The following is an 18,272-nucleotide window of genomic DNA, read 5'->3' on the forward strand; positions in this document are numbered from 1 at the left end:
GTGGTGCATTGGCCTCAAATTGTAGTTCAGAGGAGATATCAAACTAATTTTAGATTGAGAAGAGAGAATTTCATTTATTACAGCAAATAGAACGTCTAGAGACAGGAGTGATGCAAGTTTGAACTGAAATGAAGGGAAAGGAAACTGCATGCAGAGGAAGAGACAGAAAGAGAGAGAGAGTTATCATGAAAAAATATACATAGAAGAAAACAAAATTAAGGAGCATAAGTCATTTTCTCACAACCTTTTAGGAGATCACAGACCAAAGGCAACAAATTAAGGATCAAATCATACCATTACAGAACTAATAATAAATTACAAACTGCAAGAAACAGAATACATATTATTAAAAATAAAAATTAATGACATAGAAGAAAACTTGAGATAATCAAAGAAAATACAATAAAAAACCAAAGTAATGAATTATTTAGAGAGATTCTAATAGTTCCATAGTTATGGAAAACAAAGATAATACAACATTAGGATAATTGGTGTCCTTAAAATAGAGAACCCAAGGATTTGGACCATCATGGTGGATGGGAGGCAGGACTAGATTGCACCTCCAGGCAGGGCAGCATGTGGAGACTTGCACTGTAAATTTCAGCTCCAGGTCAACTGCAAGAACAAACCAGCAATCCTGAGAGGACCCACAGACTCTCTGAAGGAAGCAGACTCCTCCCGCAGGACCCGAGAGACGTCCCCCACAAATACTGTGAGTGTCCCAACTGCGGAAGTGGGAAGGGGAGACCCTCCTCTCCCGAACACAAATCTCCACTGGAGAAGCTGAAGGTCTGTTTGTGGGTGAAGTTTCCAACTTCCCCTGGAGCTGAGTCAACCTGGAGAGCTGAGGGAAGTACATGGGTAGAGGAAGTAGCAGAAAGGCCCTGGGAGCTTGCTGGGTCCCCTAGCAGGCCATCCCTCCCTGGCACCACAGAGATCCATCAGAAGGGTGGACAGAGGAGCAGAGGGTAAAACTCCACGTGGAGAAGGAAGTCTCTAGCTGAACTTTGTAGCAATTTGAATGGGGTGAGAAGCCTCCTGGCCAGAACTTGGGGGAGGGTGCAAATCTGGTGTGCAGACTCCACAGGTGTGGAAGAACCAAGCCCTTTTCTTTTGCAGCTGGGAGATGGGTAGACTGGGTCAGGTTTTCAAGCCCATCTTGCCCTCTGCCTGGAAATGGACTCAGGGCTGTCGAGGAGAGGCACAGTGGGAGTGAGACTGGCCCTTTGCTTTGCATGGGAGCTGGGTGACTCCTGTGACTGCCAGCTTCCCCCAACTTCCCTGACAATCTGCGTGACTCAGCAGAAGCAGCCATAATCCTCTTAGGTACACAGCTCCAGTGACCTGGAAATCTCACCCCTGTCCCCCACAGTACCTGCAGCAAGACCTGCCCAAGGAGAGTCTGAGCTCAGACATGCCTAGCCAGCCCCCAGTTGATGGTCCTTCCCTACCTACCCTGGTAGTGGAAAACAAAGGGCATGTAATCTTGAGAGTTCTGGGCCCCTACCCACCACTGGTTCCTTCCCATACCACCACAGCTGATGCTCTCTGGAAAGCGCCACCTCCTGGCAGGGGGCCAACCAGCACAAAAATAGAGCCTGAAACCACCAAAGCTAAGAACCCTAACAGAGTTCATTGTATCCCCCTGCCACCTCCACTGGAACAGGCGCTGGTATCCATGGCTGAGAGACCCATAGACGGCTCACATCACAGGATTCTGTGCAGACAATGCCCAGTACCACTCCAGAGATGGGTAGACTCACTGGGTGGGTAGACCCAGAAGAGAGACAATCACTGCAATTTGGTTCACAGGAAGCCACATCCATAGGAAAAGGGGGAGAGTACTACTACATCAAGAGAACACCCCATGGGACCAAAGAATCTGAACAACAGCCTTCAGCCCTAGACCTTCCCTCTGACAGAGCCTACCCAAATGATAAGGAACCACAATACCAAACCTGGTAATATGCCAAAACAAGGTTCTTCAATACCCCCCAAAAATCACACTAGTTCACCAGCAATGGATCCAAACAAAGAAGAAATTCCTGATTTACCTGTAAAAGAATTCAAGAGGTTAGTTATTAAGCTAAACAGGGAGGGACCAGAGAAAAGTGAAGCCCAATGCAAGGAAATCCAAAAAATTACATAAGAAGTGAGGGGAGAAATATTCAAGGAAATAGATAGCTTAAAGAAAAAACGAGCAAAAATTCAGGAAACTTTGGACAAATGTTTAGGAATGTGAAATGCTCTGGAAAGTCTCAGCAATAGAATTGAACAAGTAGAAGAAAAAAAATTCAGAGCTCAAAGACAAGTTCTTTGAATTAACCCAGTCCAACAAAGACAAAGAAAAAGGAATAAGAAAATATGAACAAAGTCTCCCAGAAGTCTGGGATTATGTTAAATGACCAAACCTAAGAATAATCGGTGTTCCTGAGGAAGAAGAGAATTCTGAAAGCTTGGAAAACGTATTTGGGGTAATAATTGAGGAATACTTCCCCGGCCTCGCTAGAGACCTAGACATCCAAATACAAGAAGCACAAACAACACCCAGGAAATTCACCACAAAAAGATCTTTGTCTAGGCACATTGTCATTAGGTTATCTAAAGTTAAGACAAAGGAAAGAATCTTAAGAGCTGTGAGACAGAAGCATCAGGTAACCTATAAAAGAAAACCTAGCAGATGAACAGCAGATTTCTCAGCAGAAATCCTACAATCTAGAAGGGATTGGGACCCTATCTTCAGCCTCTTCAAACAACACAATTATCAGCCAAGAATTTTGTATCCAGTGAAACTAAGCATCATATATGAAGGAAAGATACAGCCTTTTTCACACCAACAAATGCTGAGATGATTCACCATTACCAAGCCACCACTACAAGAACTGCTAAAAGGAGCTCTAAATCTTGAAGCAAATCCTGGAAACACATCAAAACAGAACTTCTTTAAAGCATAAATCACACAGGACCTACTAAACAAAAATACAAGTTAAAAAGCAAAAACAAAAAACCAAAGTACACAGGCAACAAAGAGCATGATGAATGCAATGGTACCTCATATTTCAATACTAACATTGAATGTAAATGGCCTAAATGCTATATTTAAAAGATGCAGAACTGAAGAATGGATAAGAACTCGCCAACCGTCTGCTGCCTTCAGAACACTCACCTACCACATAAGGACTCACATAAACTTAAAGTAAAGGGGTGGAAAAAGGCATTTCATGTAAATGGACACCAAAAGTGAGCAGGGGTAGCTATTCTTATATCAGACAAAACAAACTTTAAAGCAACAGCAGTTAAAAGAGACAAAGAGGGACATTATTTAATGGTAAAAGGCCTTGTCCAACAGGAAAATATTACAATCCTAAACAAATGTGCACTGAACACCGAAGTTCCCAAATTTATAAAACAATAACTAATAGACCTAAGAAATGAGACAGACAGTAACACAATAGTAATGGGGGACTTCAATACTCCACTGACAGCACTAGACAGGTCATCAAGACAGAAAGTCAACAAAGAAACAATGAATTTAAACTATACCTTGGAACAAATGGACTTAACAGATATATACAGAGCATTTCATCTAACAGTCACAGAATACACATTCTAATCAACAGTGCATAAAACTTTCTCCAAGATATACCATATGATAAACCATAAAATGAGCCTCAGTAAATGTAAGAAAATTGGAATTACATCAAGCACTCTCTCAGACCACAGTAAAATAAAACAGGAAATCAACTCTAAAAGAAACCTTCAAAACCATGCAAGTGCATGGAAATTAAGTAACCTGCTCCTGAATGAGCACTGGGTCAAAAACAAAATCAAGATGAAAATTAAAAAATTCTTTGAACTGAATGACAATAATGACACAACCTATGAAAGCCTTTGGGATATAACAAAGGCAGTGCTAAGAGGAAAGTTCATAGCCCTAAAGGCCTACATAAAAAAGACCGAAAGAGCACAAACTGACATTCTAAGGTTACACCTCAAGGAACTAGAGAAATAAGAACAAACCAAACCCTAACACAGCAGAAGAAAAGAAATAACCAAGATCAGAGCAGAACTAAACAAAATTGAAACAAATAAACAAACAAAAATACAAAAGATAAATGAAACAAAAAGCTGGTTATCTGAAAAGATAAATAAAATTGACAGATTATTAGCAAAATTAACCAAGAAAAGGAGAGAGAAAATCCAAATAACCTCACTAAGAAACGAAACAGGAGATATTACAACTGACACCACTGAAATATAAAAGATCATTCAAGGCTACTATGAACACCTTAACACATATAAACTATAAAATCTAGAAGAGATGGATAAATTCCTGGAAAAATGCAACCCTCCTAGCTTAAGTCAGGAAGAATTATATATCCTGAATAGACCAACAACAAGCAGCGAGATTGAAATGGTAATTAAAAACTTATCAACAAAAAAATGTACAGGAACAGATGGATTCACAGTAGAATTCTACCAGACATTCAAGGAAGAATTGGTACCAATCCTTTTGATACTATTCCACAAGATAGAGAAAGAAGGAATCCTCCCAAATTCATTCTATGAAGCCAGCATCACCCTAATACAAAAACCAGGAAAGGACATAACCAAAAAAGAAAACTACAGACCAATATCCTTGATGAACACAGATGCTAAAATCTTTAACAAAATACTAGCTAACTGAATCCAACAACATATCAAAAAGATAATCCACCATGATCAAGTGGGTTTCATACCAGGAATGTGGACATGGTTTAACATACGCAAGTCAATAAATGTGATACACCACATAAACAGAATGAAAAACAAAAATCACATGATCATCTCAATAGATTCAGAAAAAGCATTCAACAAAATCTGACATTGCTTTATGATTAAAACTCTCAGCAAAATCAGCATGCAAGAGACATATCTTAATGTAATAAAAGCCATCTATGACAAACCCACAGCCAACATAATACTGAATGAGGAAATGTTGAAAGCATTTCCTCTGAGAACTGGAACAAGACAAGGAGTCCCACTCTCACCACTCTTCTTCAACATAGTATTGGAAGTCCTAGCCAGAGCAATAAGATAAGAGAAAGAAATAAAGGGCATCCAAATAGGTAAAGAGGAAGTCAAACTGTCACTGTTTGCTGATGATATGATTGTTTACCTTGAAAACCCCAAGGACTCCTCAAGAAGGCTCCTAGAACTGATAAAAGAATTCAGCAAAGTTTCCGGACACAGGATTAATGTACACAAATCATTAGCTCTTCTATACACCAACAGTGACCAAGTGGAGAATCAAATCAAGTGTTCAACTCCTTTTACACACATTTTCAAACATGATGTACTTCAGGGAATACAGTACCTATCATAACCAAACTAGTAATACCTGAAAAGTGATACCAAAATAATTAGGGACTGAATCAAACAAAGAACCCAGGAACACAGACTCTGTGATAACAGATTCAGTGGTGAGAACAATCTATATAAGTTAAGCATCTATGGGATTTACAGTTACAGATGAATTTTAAAACTTGATAATATAAAAACAATAATCATCCTAAGAAAAAGGATAGGAGAAAGAGGAGAGGAAGAGTGAAAATGGTAATGTTTTAGTGTGTTGCTCTCTCAGTTAATTGATACCATCTAACATTAAAGTATAATTTAAAAGTACATAATTACTTTATTCTTTTAATGGTTTTCATAATTTTTAATAACCTTAGGGAGACCTGTTAAGAAATGATATCTCTTGTAGTGAAGAAATATTTATTTGAAGTTTAACAATTTCTTCTGTTGCCATTTAGTTTCTTTCCTATTAAAGTAAAATTTAATAAAACAAAATTAAATAGAATTTGGGTATAATTATATGTAGTACTTTTAAATTAAGTAGCATGACACTATTTGGTATAAATACAAACAAATCAATGGAACACAATAGAGAACACAGAAATAGACTCACACAAACACAGTTAACTAATTTGTGATAAAGTTGCAAAGGAAATTTTATGGATAAAGGATAATCATTTTAACAAATGGGGTGGCATCAGCTGGATATTCATATACAAAAATATGAGCTTTGATTCATACCTTGCACCATATGTAAAAATTAACTCAAAATGAACCTTAGACCTAAATATGAAACCTAGAGTTATAAAACTTCTAAAAGGAAGCAAAGGAGAAAATTGTGTGATCTTAGGTTAGGCAAGTTACTTAGATAAAATATGAAAAGCACAATCCATAAAAAAATTTATAAATCAGACTTCATAAAAATTAAGAACTTTTGCTCTTTGAAAGGCCCTGTGAAGAGAACGAAAAAATAAAACTAGAATGGAAGAAAATATTTGTAAATCCTTTATCTGATTAAAAAAACTTGTATCCAGAATATGTAAAGAACACTTGAAACTCAATAGTAAGAAAACAAACACAACCTTAAAACAAGAGAAAAATATTTGAACAGACATTCCATCAAAGAAAATACATGGGTGGCCAATCACAACAAAAGATGCTCAGTATCATCAGCCATTAAGGAAATGCAAATCAAAACCACAGCAAGGTAACACTGGACACCTGTTTAAAAGTCTAAGATTAAAAAGACTGATCATACCAAGTGTCAGGGAGGATATGGAACACTTGAGACTCTCATATGCTGCTGGTGGGGATGTAAAATGCCCATCCACTTTAGGGAACAGTTTGGTAGTTTCTTAAAAATTAAACCTATGTTTAGCTTATGACCCAGCCACCTCACTCCTAGGTATTCACCTAAGAGAAATGAAAGCTTACGTCTAAACAAAGACTTTTACGAAAGTCTTCCAAGCTAAAGTTTCTGGCTTTATTTGTAAGAGGCAAAAACTGAAATTGGCCCAAATGTCCATCCACAAGTAAATACATGGGCAAATAGTGATTCCTCCATACAATGAAACACTGCTACTCAGCAATAAAGAGGAATGAACTACTGAAACAAAAAAACGGCATGGATGAAGCTCAGAATACAGGAAGGAAGCATAAAAGAAGCCTCACAAAGAGTACAAACTGCCTGATTATATTTGTGTTAAAGTCTGGAAAACACAAATCAATATATAATGACAGAAGGCTAGGCAGTGATGCGGGGTGGTACACAAATCTGGGAGTGGTTTAAGGAAGAAATTACAATAAGGAAACTTCTGGGGGCATATTCATTATTTTGATTTTAATGTTCGTTTCATGGGTACATATACATGTCAACATTATCCAATTGTACATTAAGTACGCACATTTTATTGTCAACTATATTTCAATAAAGCTGTGAAAATCGATGAAGACTTTTAAATTAAACCAGCATCTATAGTATAATATTATTTATAATTTTAAAATTATTTCTCCTGTATAATTCAAAGAATAGAAATAGCCTTAAAACATGACCCATACTGGACTTCTGTCTAATTTTGGTCATTGGAATATGAGCAGATTCTAACTTGATACTGAAAAATAAAGAAATGTGACATTTCTTGATTCTTAAATTTCCTATAGCACAGACCTTTAATTTTGTACAGTTACTATTTCTTTCTGCTTTTTAAAAAATATGCAAGGGTATTTTTCTCCTCTGTGCACATTTTATATGGCTACGATGAAATGACTTTTCTCTGTTATAAACTGATTATATTCCATTAAATTTCATTGTTAAAAGTTATGTCCTCATAAAGGCTAGGATTTCTATAACTCTTTTAGAAAATAGTCTTATACCTAATTTTGTCCATAATAGTTTCTCAAAGACCATTGGAAATGAATTTTGATATTGGGTAACATGAACTAACATCAAAGGCCTAGTGCCAAATTTGGCAAGGAGAAGAATTATTTCCTGTAGAAAATAGTTTCCAGGTTTTGTGAACCACAAGTCCCCAGCTACAGTCTGGTGGTGACCAGACTTAATCACAGGTGGAAGTGGTGTGGTGGATGTCAAATTGTGCTTCATGACATGCTAGGGTTTTGCAAAATAATCTCAGTAGTTTTGGTGTTGTGGGGTGGGGCAGGTGAGAACTGAATGTTGGTAGTCAAGGCTGCAGTCACCACCTTTCTTTAGTAATAGTTCCTCTGCTTTTTCTCTTTTACGTATTTGGATTCAATTGCTATTTGAAAAAAATTGTTCTAAAAAATAAAATTTAAAAGATCATGGTTCTGGGAACGTAGAGATCTGTTTTTGTGCCTGCTCTGCCATTTGCCAAATTATGTTGTAAGGATAGGAAGGGAGATGAGTTGAAGGTCAAGTACTCAGGTTATTCCATGGGCAGGCATCCCAGAAAATGAATAAGAAAAAAGAAATAGGGTAGCAGCAATTCTACTTCTTCCCTTGCCTGGTTCCTCATCCTTGATTTTTTTCTGGGCTTTCACGGCACTTACAACAGCCAGGGTCACATACTTGGTCCAAAGGAATGGAAAATCATCTACCATCTCTTTGGTTTTTCATAGTGGTTTGCTTAATAACAAGCTGTTTTCTGCCTTGTTGTTGCTGGAAATGTTATTCTCTCTCCCTGGAATGTCCATCCACACTCAAACCTCTTCTTTACCTGGTGGCCTATTGATCCTTTAAAACTCAGCTGGTTTCACTCTGGGAATCTTTACTCATCACTTTGATTTGGATGTCCTTACTCTTTGATCACATAGTACTCTTTGCATAGTACTATCCATTTATCACATTGTATTGTGTCATTGTATTGTGTCATTGGTTAGACTATCGTGTTCTTTTACCAGACTTTATGTTCACAGAAGGAAGGAAGGCACCATACCGTTTTGACAGTGTGGTATTGTCGTAAAGACATACATATAAACTAATGAAACAGAAAAGGGAGTCTAGAAATAGATCCATACTTCTGTAGACATTTGATTTCCGACAAAGTCACCAAAGCAATTCAATGAAGAAAATGACAGTCTTTTCAACAAAGAAAGTCTTTGCAACAAATGAAAGCCTTTCCAACAGTCTTTTCAACAAATGCGGGTGGAACAAATGGATAAATCTGGAAAAAATAAGATATGATCCCTACCTCACACAACATCAAAAGATAAGTCAAGATGTAAATGTAAAAGTTCAAATTATAAAGCTTCAAAAATAAAACATAGGAGAAATAGTGGCAAACATGGGCAAATAGTGATTCATGTGAAAGTCTTCATGTGAAAAGAACATTTACTGGGGAGGACTATTAAAGAACAATGAAAAAATTAGATTTTATAAAATTTAACAAATTTTGTTACTTAAAATACGCCATTTATAAAATATAACTACAAGCCATGGTCTGGGTAAAATACGTTCTATACATATCTGACAAACAAGAGGCATATACACAGAGCAACTATAATAATAAAAGTACAAATGACCCAATAAGAAAATCAGTAGACTTGAAAACAGGCTGCATATACATATATATATATGGCCAATAAATATATTAAAAGATGCTCCACATCATTAGCCATCAGGGAAATGAAAATTAAAACTATAATGAAATGCCACTATATGCCCATTTGATTGGTTAAAATTAAAAAGGTTCAAGACATCAAGAATAGGTGAAGCTGTGGAGAAACTGGAACTCTCATACATTGCTGGCAGGAATGTATAACAGTAGAGCTGCTTTGAAAAACTAGCCAATTCTTCTAAAGTTAAATATATACATACTTTCTGATCTAGGCATGCTCTCTTTAGCTATTTACTCCAGATATATGAAAACACATACCCAAAAACACTTGTACAATAATGTTTATAGTAACTGTATTCATAATAGCTTCAAATTGGAAACATCTTAAACATCCATCAATAGGTGAATGGATAGACAAATTGTGATATACAATACAATAAAGCACTTCTGAGTAATGGTAAGGAAAACATTGAAAACACATGCAGCTGATGAAGTAAGAGAAGCCAGTCCTGCTTCTACTGTCTGAATCCATTTATGTGAAGTTTAAGAATAGACAAATGTAACCCATTGCAAGAAATCAGAATAGCAGCTACCTAATGAGGTGGGGGTTGACTGGAAGAAGCACAAGGGAAACTTCTGGGCTTATGGAAATGTCTATATTTTGATTGGGGTGGTGATTACCCCAATAAAACCTCTGAATTGTGCATTTAATATCCATGATTTTTTACTGTATGTAAATTTTACTTCGATTAAAAAAAACCCTGCAACTAACACTAATGAATAGTATGAAGCATATAACTACCGATAATATGAATGTCCTTTGGTATATATATGACCCAAGCTCTGACAGGGGTGGGTAATTAGACTCGTTTTTCATGATAACTATTACCACAGGAAATTATTAACCTTGTCTCTCTTAGTAACTGAGGATGCTCATTTGGCCAAAACATATTTTACTAATTGACAATAATGAGAGAAATAAGCAAATGTGGACTGAGAGAACGAAACTGAGATTTCAAGGTCTCTAAGTGTGGCCTGCTTTTTTCATTGCCATACCACTGCTGCACGGTGTAGAGCTGGTATGGAACAGACCTTAATATCTGAATTAAAGGAATGGACATATGGGAGAGGGAAAAATGCAGAGCAGGAGGAGGAAAGAGAGAAGGATGTCACAGGAGGAGAGAGGAGAAAGAAAGAGGGTATGAAGGGAACCCAAGGTGCATGAAGCTGTGCATATCCTAAAGGGCTGAGCCGGCTTTGTTCCTTTGCTATCCATCTATCCTGGGGATGCTGGCCCCAGGAGACCAGAGCAGCACCAACTGCACAGCTTGGAGGGAGTGCTGTAAAGCATCCCTGTGCTTCAGAAATAGCCTGTGTGATTACAAAATAGCTGCAGCATTGAAACCTCATTCCAGGAAGCAATTCAGGGAAAGCAGACATTTAGATTGCCCATGATTATCACATTCAAGAGATGGCTTGTAATAAATGTCTGTTTTTCTCCAAAAATATGGGGTGAAGAGGCATAAGAAATGTAAGCTTAATAATTGAGAAAACTAGCTGTTTGACCACAAATGAAAACTTCATTACATTGCTGGCTTTTACCATAAGAGAAAAAAGACAATGTCTGAACAGTTCATTGTCCCCCACTGCCCCCACCTGAAAGAGAAGGATTGAATCAGACAAGGCATTATATCTGTATCCAAGGAGCTCATGTGACCTGGAGAGAGGACAGACAGAGGACAAACCCAGGGGAAATACAACATTGTGTGTGAATTAGTGGGGCCAGGCAACTCATGACCCACCCCCAGTGCTACCAGCAACCTTGGATAAAGTTACTTAACTTCCTGATACCTCAGTCTCTCCACTTGCACTTTGGTTATTTATGGAATGCGTTTATGCAATTTCTCCAAAGTGACTATGAGGATACTTTCTGCTAAATTCTATTTTCCCACAGGCTTCCAACATGTTTGTCAATTTTTAAAAAATCTTCAACAAACAGAAATGAAAATCCCTGGTGAATAAGGTGACCTTATGGTATTGTTTACTTTGAATATATTGTTTACCATGAGTCTGCACCAGCCATTCATCATTGAATTCCCTGGGTCATTTTAGGATCCCAGAAACGACTTTCATTCTTAGAAATACCTTGACTTTAACTTTAATGGTTTAAAAAAATCTTTTTAGAGTTGGTAATTTGGTACTTTATTCTGTTGGACTTCAGTAACATTCTTCATTAATACAAATCAGTGGATTCTCCCAAAGTTGTCACCCTGAGAGCTCCTACTAATTAATATGTGTTGCAGTTGGAAAGGTTGCAAGGAACACCAGAGGCTTCTGTCTTTTTCTGCTGTTCCAAACTGAGGAATTTCATTGCAGACATGACTAAAAGAAAGAGACAGTAACACTTTTAAATAAAAGCTGATAGGGTTGGAGACTCAGAAGCTCTGGAGGGAGACTCAAGTCCATCATGGAACCTACATCTGGCAGTGGTCACCACCCAGGGAATTTTGACCTCTAGGCATCTGCGGGTTAGTAATGCAGGTATGCTGTTGTCACTTTTATAAAAGACCAGACGGAAGCTATATCTTTACCCCCACAAAGGTGACCCCGAATCATATTCAGTGTGGTCATACTCATTATCTGGTAGAGATAATTACCACCTCCACCACCATTAGAAGTTCTCATTGGCAGTTACATAAATCTGACACAAGAATGGGGTAACAAGGCATTATTACATAATCATGATTTGTTTTGATAGATGAACTTTTTCAAAAAATATGATCCATATGGATAAATGTGAAAAAGTTCTTTGGTGATTTACAAAGGCCAAGGACCATGCCCATTGAGCACCTGGGTCCTTAGATGTATCTACAACCGTTCATTCCAAAAAAAGAAGTTTTAGCTGCTTTACAAACCAAAGGATGAGTTAGATATTGCTTTGTAATTAAAAATTGTTCTTAATAAAACTGTTATGAAAGTACATTGTGACTGGTCTGTACGATCAAGGAATAAACTTTAGAAATAAATACAAACTTTATGTATTTATTTCTGTCTTTACAGTTCATTTGGGATGACTCAGATGTGAAATTTCTAATCAAAGTGAATTTTAAATGTAATCTGAATGTTTATAATTAAGGTTTGTTGCATGAAGAGGTTTGCTCAATGTGAGGCTTCCCATAAGATGACCAAGTAAACACTGGAAAGAAAATGAATAAAACATGGTTTTATTGTAAACCCCCTGTGGAGTTGTTTGGCAACATATCAAAGGAGTTATGTCATTACTGTCTTTTTCATGCATGGAAAGAAAAAAAATCTTTCTAAATACTGGGACAAAAAGAAGGGGAGAAAAAGATGGACAAAGGGAAAATAACTTTATTTTCTGTTTATCTGTAGGATCACAGATGCATGAGGATCAGGAGCACTAAAGTCCATTTCATCTCAAAGGTCTTGTACTGGGTCCTAGAAAAATCCAGGACCTACTCCTAATTGTGGTCAGTTTGATTTACTAGCTGGAGTTCAAGATTTTTTTATAATGCTAAAGAGTACATCGAACATCGATTGGTTAAAAAAGTTTAGTCATGAGGTAATTCCCAAAAGGCATAGTCAGAGCAAAGTATTAATGGGGATTAATGATGGCATTGTGGTTCAATATTAGCAAAAGGCCAGGTTTAAAAATAAGTGCATACATCTCAAGGGAAGCTGGAAAGTCCAGGATGGCAGCAGTACAAACACTGAAATTTAAAAATATGTAACTATACTGACATTTTTTTCTCCCCTCCTACCTTCCTAATTTCCTCATTAATATTACCTTTTTTCTTACTACAACTGAATCAGAATACCATGGAATCAAGTAACTGTAAATGTTGAGATCCTATAGAATAAACTTCAGTTGTGTCAACCTTAGTTTTCAAATTGCAAAACAAGCCCCCAGAAGAGCAAATAACCCCCTACTACATTTTTCTTCAGTGCTTATGGTGACCAGCTGTATATAATTTCGACCATGGAGAAAGGGTTTCTTCAAATAATAGCGTGGTTAGTTATTACTGTGGGACCTCAGACATTCTTGTATCTTTTGATCCAATGTTTAGTCCTGGGAAAACTTTGAGCTATATTTGAGAGATTTGCTTTCCCATGCAATCCTATGCTGCTTTTTTCATTGCCATACCACTGCTGCATGGTGGAGAGCTGGTATAGAACAGGCCTCCAAAAATATCTGAATTAAAGGAATGGACATATGGGAGAGGGAAAAATGCAGAGCAGGAGAAGGAAAGAGAGAAGGATGTCACAGGAGGAGAGAGGAGAAAGAAAGAGGGTATGAAGGGAACCCAAGGTGCATGAAGCTGTGCATATCCTAAAGGGATATTATTTCCATCAGAGAATTTGCCATGCTGAGCTAAAATTTTCTATTTACTAGTCTGTGTTCTCTGTTAGACTGTAAGCTCTGTAAAGGCAGAAACTTAATTTTGTTCACAACTGTACTCCAGTGCTTAGACTGGTAGATTCACACTAAACTCTTGTTGAACAAATGAGAAATATTGAGTGTTTTACCACTATCACTACCACCACCACCATCACCACCAGCACCACTATCACCACCATCATCACCATCATAATCACCACCACCATCACTACCACCACCATCACTCCTACCATCACCACCACCATCACCTTCACCATCTCCACCACCACTGCCATCATCACCATCACTATCACCACCATAATCACCCTACCATCCTCACCATTATCATCACCATCACCACCATCACCACCACCATCACCTTCACCATCTCCACCACCACTGCCATCATCACCATCACCATCACCACCACACCATCACCATCACCATCACCACCATCACCACCACCATCACCACTACCATCATCACTACCTCTATCACCACCAAACACCACCACCATTATCATATCATATTTGCTACCTGATCTTCTTTGTAAACTCATTCTCCAGGGTCCCAGTGCCTATGGCTATTTAGAATCCTCTGATTTATACCATTCTTCACTTATTCCCCAATTTCAAAATTCACCTCATCTGGGCTCCATTCCCTTGGGGCTCTGTTCTTTTCTAGGCGATAGCGACTCAGTTTGATATAATAATTGTGTTATTGGTAATAATGTGTTGATAGTGGCCCTCTAAGGTGATATGATCTGAGAGGAAAGACAATATCTGGTTTCAGCAAGGCCACTTATTTGTTGTGTGACTTTGAGTGAGTGACATCACTTCCAAGGGCTTCTGCTTCCTCACCCAGAAGACTCTTGGAGAGTCCTCCCCATTGCACATGCTGGTTCTGTGTGTGTTTCAACACAGATCCTCCACTGGCAATGCCTTGACCCACTGGAGTAAATATAGATGGAGGTGGTATATGTATGTGTTTCACAGTGAATAACGAGCCATTATCTGCGATAGCAGCAGCCTTTGCAGAAGCAGCTGCACCTCCTTGGGGGAAATTATCTGCCCATAGTTGCTGCCAGATCCTATCAGTCAGGAAGCAGGAACAGGCATGGACAGGTAACCACCCCAGGTGGTTGTACAGCCTTCCCTTTTCCCCAGAACCATGCTGCCCTTGTCACAATATGTCATGGCTCACCTTCTTTGATCGTCTGACTTGGGGCTCCAAGTCCATGTCTGGCTTATTCACAGAAACTTGGGGCTAGCAACAGAATAATTTATTAATGCCATGTGAGTGAAGTAAGTGTTCAGATGGCACAAAGTTAAGCATTCGTCTTAGCTTTCTCTGGCAATTTTCCTGGTGGGAACTGTCACATCAGAAATGCATTGGAGGGAAAGCAGCCATCAAGCAATGCAATTTAAAGGAAGAAGTACAACTTTGGGCAAGTTTCTTCATTTTTTCTAATTGCTTCTCTTTTTTTTCTTTTCTCTCTTAAATCAATCTGCAGTATAGCTTGGTAAAATGCACCACTCAGTATTTAAAGGAGCCTAAGCAAACGTTAGCTTATGTAAGGTTATAACATCTCAGGTCTAATCTCTAGACGATGAGAACACAGGATTTTGGGCTTGCTTTCTCCTGGGAAACTCCAACAGCTCCAGGCTGTCCAGATTGTCATAACTTTTCCTGCTTTCACATGAAAGTGAAGCAACAGTAACTCAAAATAAGAACAAGGGAAGTTACTGAATTTATAAAGGAAAAAATAGAAGAAGGGAGAGCACTATTTTGAAGAATGAAAGAATATTCTTGCTGTCAATGTGGTTTGAGCACAGAGACAAAATTTCACTTTAAAGACAAAGATGCGAGGCCAGCAGAGGTTAGTTATTGACCCTGGGTCACATAGTAAGTTAATAGCACAACCAGAATCAAGGTCCGATCTCTCGACATGAGCTGAGTCGCTTCCCTTATGATGCTGCCTTCACTTTCTTTTCGTAAAGGACGAAAACCAGCAGGTTTTGAGTGATTAAGGAAGACAGATTTGCTATGCAGGTGAGAAGAGTGTTACTTACATTCCATAGGCAGGGAAACTGAGTCACAGAGGGGTTTAGTGCTGTGGTCCTCACTAAGGGTGATTTTTACCCCCAGTGGACATTTGGTAATATGTGGAATCATTTTGAGTTGTCACAGCTGGTAAGGGAACAGTTATGACAACTTGCATCCCCTGGGTAGAAGTAGGGATGTTGTTAAACATTCTACACAGGACAGCCCTCTACAACAAACAATTACCCAAGGTCACATACAATAAGTATAAATATACTGGACACTAAATATTTTTATCTGGGGATTGTGCACTTAAAATCTGTTTGAGATAGTTTCACTCCTGAGTGCAATGGCGTGCTCTCTGCTCACCACAACCTCGGCCTCCTGGGTTCGAGCAATTCTCCTGCCTCAGCCTCCTGAGTAACTGGAATTACAGGCATGCACCATCATGCCCGGCTAGTTTTTCTTGTTTTCAGTAGAGACAGGGTTTCTCCATGTTGATCAGGCTGATCTTGAACTCCTGACCTCAGGTGATCTGCCCGACTCGGCCTCCCAAAGTGCTGGGATTACAGGCATGAGCCACTGTGCCTGGCTCAAATTCAGATTCTTATCATCACTGAAAGTTTGCACAATTTGGGTTATCGGTGGTTTGTTTTTTTTTTTTCAACCTGTACCCACCTGTTTCCTGAAAACTCCTTGCCAACCTTCAGTGCTAGACTTGTCCTTGACTACAGTAAGCAAATTGGGCCCCAGTCATTTGCTCTGCATCTTGTCCCCACCCAGCTCCACTCTCTCCAGATACCCAGCAAGGACTGGTCTGCTCATCCTCACTGTTTCCCGGCAGCAGGTGCCCTGAGGAAAGTTCTGCCTTCTTTCATTCTCACCTGGGGGTGAAATGGGGTCTGTGTGCTATTCCTTCTGGAGAGTCCACATGCCACCTATACCTCTGCTCTGGCATTTGCAACCTGCGAAAGGGATTTCTAGCCTCTATGACCAGGCTGGGAGGTGTTTCAGAGGAATTCAGAACAACTCTGCGTCAGCCTCTGTTTTACCTGAGGCCTGGGCCCAGCCCCTGAGAAAACACACATAGCTCCGTCGCCCTGAAACAGGGTTCTGGCTAGGAGTCCACAACTTCCAAACATTTTCTTTTGGCCTCTCTAAGTGCATCTTTTCATACTAATAAAGTCAAATCATTAATTGAGAAATTTAAAGATTTTTTTGTCTTTGTTCTTTGCTTAACTACATTCAGAAGTTTCATGATAGATTTCCAGGATTTGTGAACAGGGGAGTATCTGCCTGAAGGACCAAAGAACACTTGATTTTTCTTCTATGTCATTTTTTAAAAAATTGATTTCTGGAGGCTCAGTATTTTAGCTTTTAAAATTATTAAAACTGAACAGATTTTAGAAAGCTTCACAGAGGTATTCTAAGGTTTAAAGGAGCTAATAGAGGTGAAAGTTTTTTGGAAAACCATTGAACATTTTGTATATGTAAACAAGGATGTGATAGAAATGGAAATACTGCTCAAAATCTCTCAGGTCAGGACCTCTATCCCTTAACACCCAAATTCTCCCCCTCCAAAAATAAAACCAAACCATTTTCCAAATGGATTTTCTCTGTCTAGTTTTAAACTTTTTAATTGGGATATACATTTTCAAACTTAGAACTTCATAGGCTTTATATGATTAATAAAATCTCAAGGCAATTTGCATTAGGAGTATGTGTGCTTATTCAATAATTAACAGCTTCCGCTTGGCCAGCTGCCACCACAGACCCATTAGGTTAACTGCTTCCTGTCTGCTCCCCTTTTGCACTGGCTTGTGTTAGGCAGTGATTTCTGACTTCAGGGTGCGTAAAAGTACACACAATGTGTGAGTAGGCTTATGCTGATGAGCGTGCCATTTCAGAATGCTTCAGAAGGAATTAATTTAAATTTAACCACTGCTAGCTGTTGCTTCCTCTCTCACTGCAAAATTGTTATGGTAACTTCAAAGAAGAAAAAGAGAAATCTTGTGGGCAAAACAGTAAAAATAGTGATCACATGCAGGTCTGATACGTGTTTGTTATAAATGGTCAGGACACTTTTGTAAACATTTCCCAAATTCAACATTCCCCCAATCTTTGGAATTCATTGTCTTCTCACTATGGAATGTAAATGCACAGAAAACAAAACTGTTGGTTTCTACTTTCACCTTTTATGCTCCGCTGTTTCTTAAATTCACATGTAGCTTAGTTATCAATCAAATAAAAGCAACCATTCTTAAAAGCTAACCAGAAATTATATTTCATATCATTCTCAGTCTAATATTTTTATATTAACAATACTGATTTCATTTAGCTCAAAAGAATATACAAACCAAACTCAAACATAACATTCTTTCTAAGAAAGAATTTCTTAGAAAACTTAAGGAAATTGATAATATATTTCTTTTTCTCAGTCTTTGATTGTTTGAAATACC

At 38.3% G+C, this 18,272-nt stretch overlaps 1 protein-coding gene across 3 annotated transcripts in view; it reads right to left on the bottom strand.

Annotated features, from left to right (window-relative positions):
• The window catches only part of F13A1 (coagulation factor XIII A chain), a 433,590-nt gene that overhangs the window by 68,906 nt on the left and 346,412 nt on the right, over positions 1–18,272 (bottom strand). The gene's annotated exons all lie outside the window — the stretch shown is intronic.

Source organism: Papio anubis, chromosome 6, assembly GCF_008728515.1.
Source record: "Papio anubis isolate 15944 chromosome 6, Panubis1.0, whole genome shotgun sequence".
NCBI classification, from domain to species: Eukaryota; Metazoa; Chordata; class Mammalia; order Primates; family Cercopithecidae; genus Papio; species Papio anubis.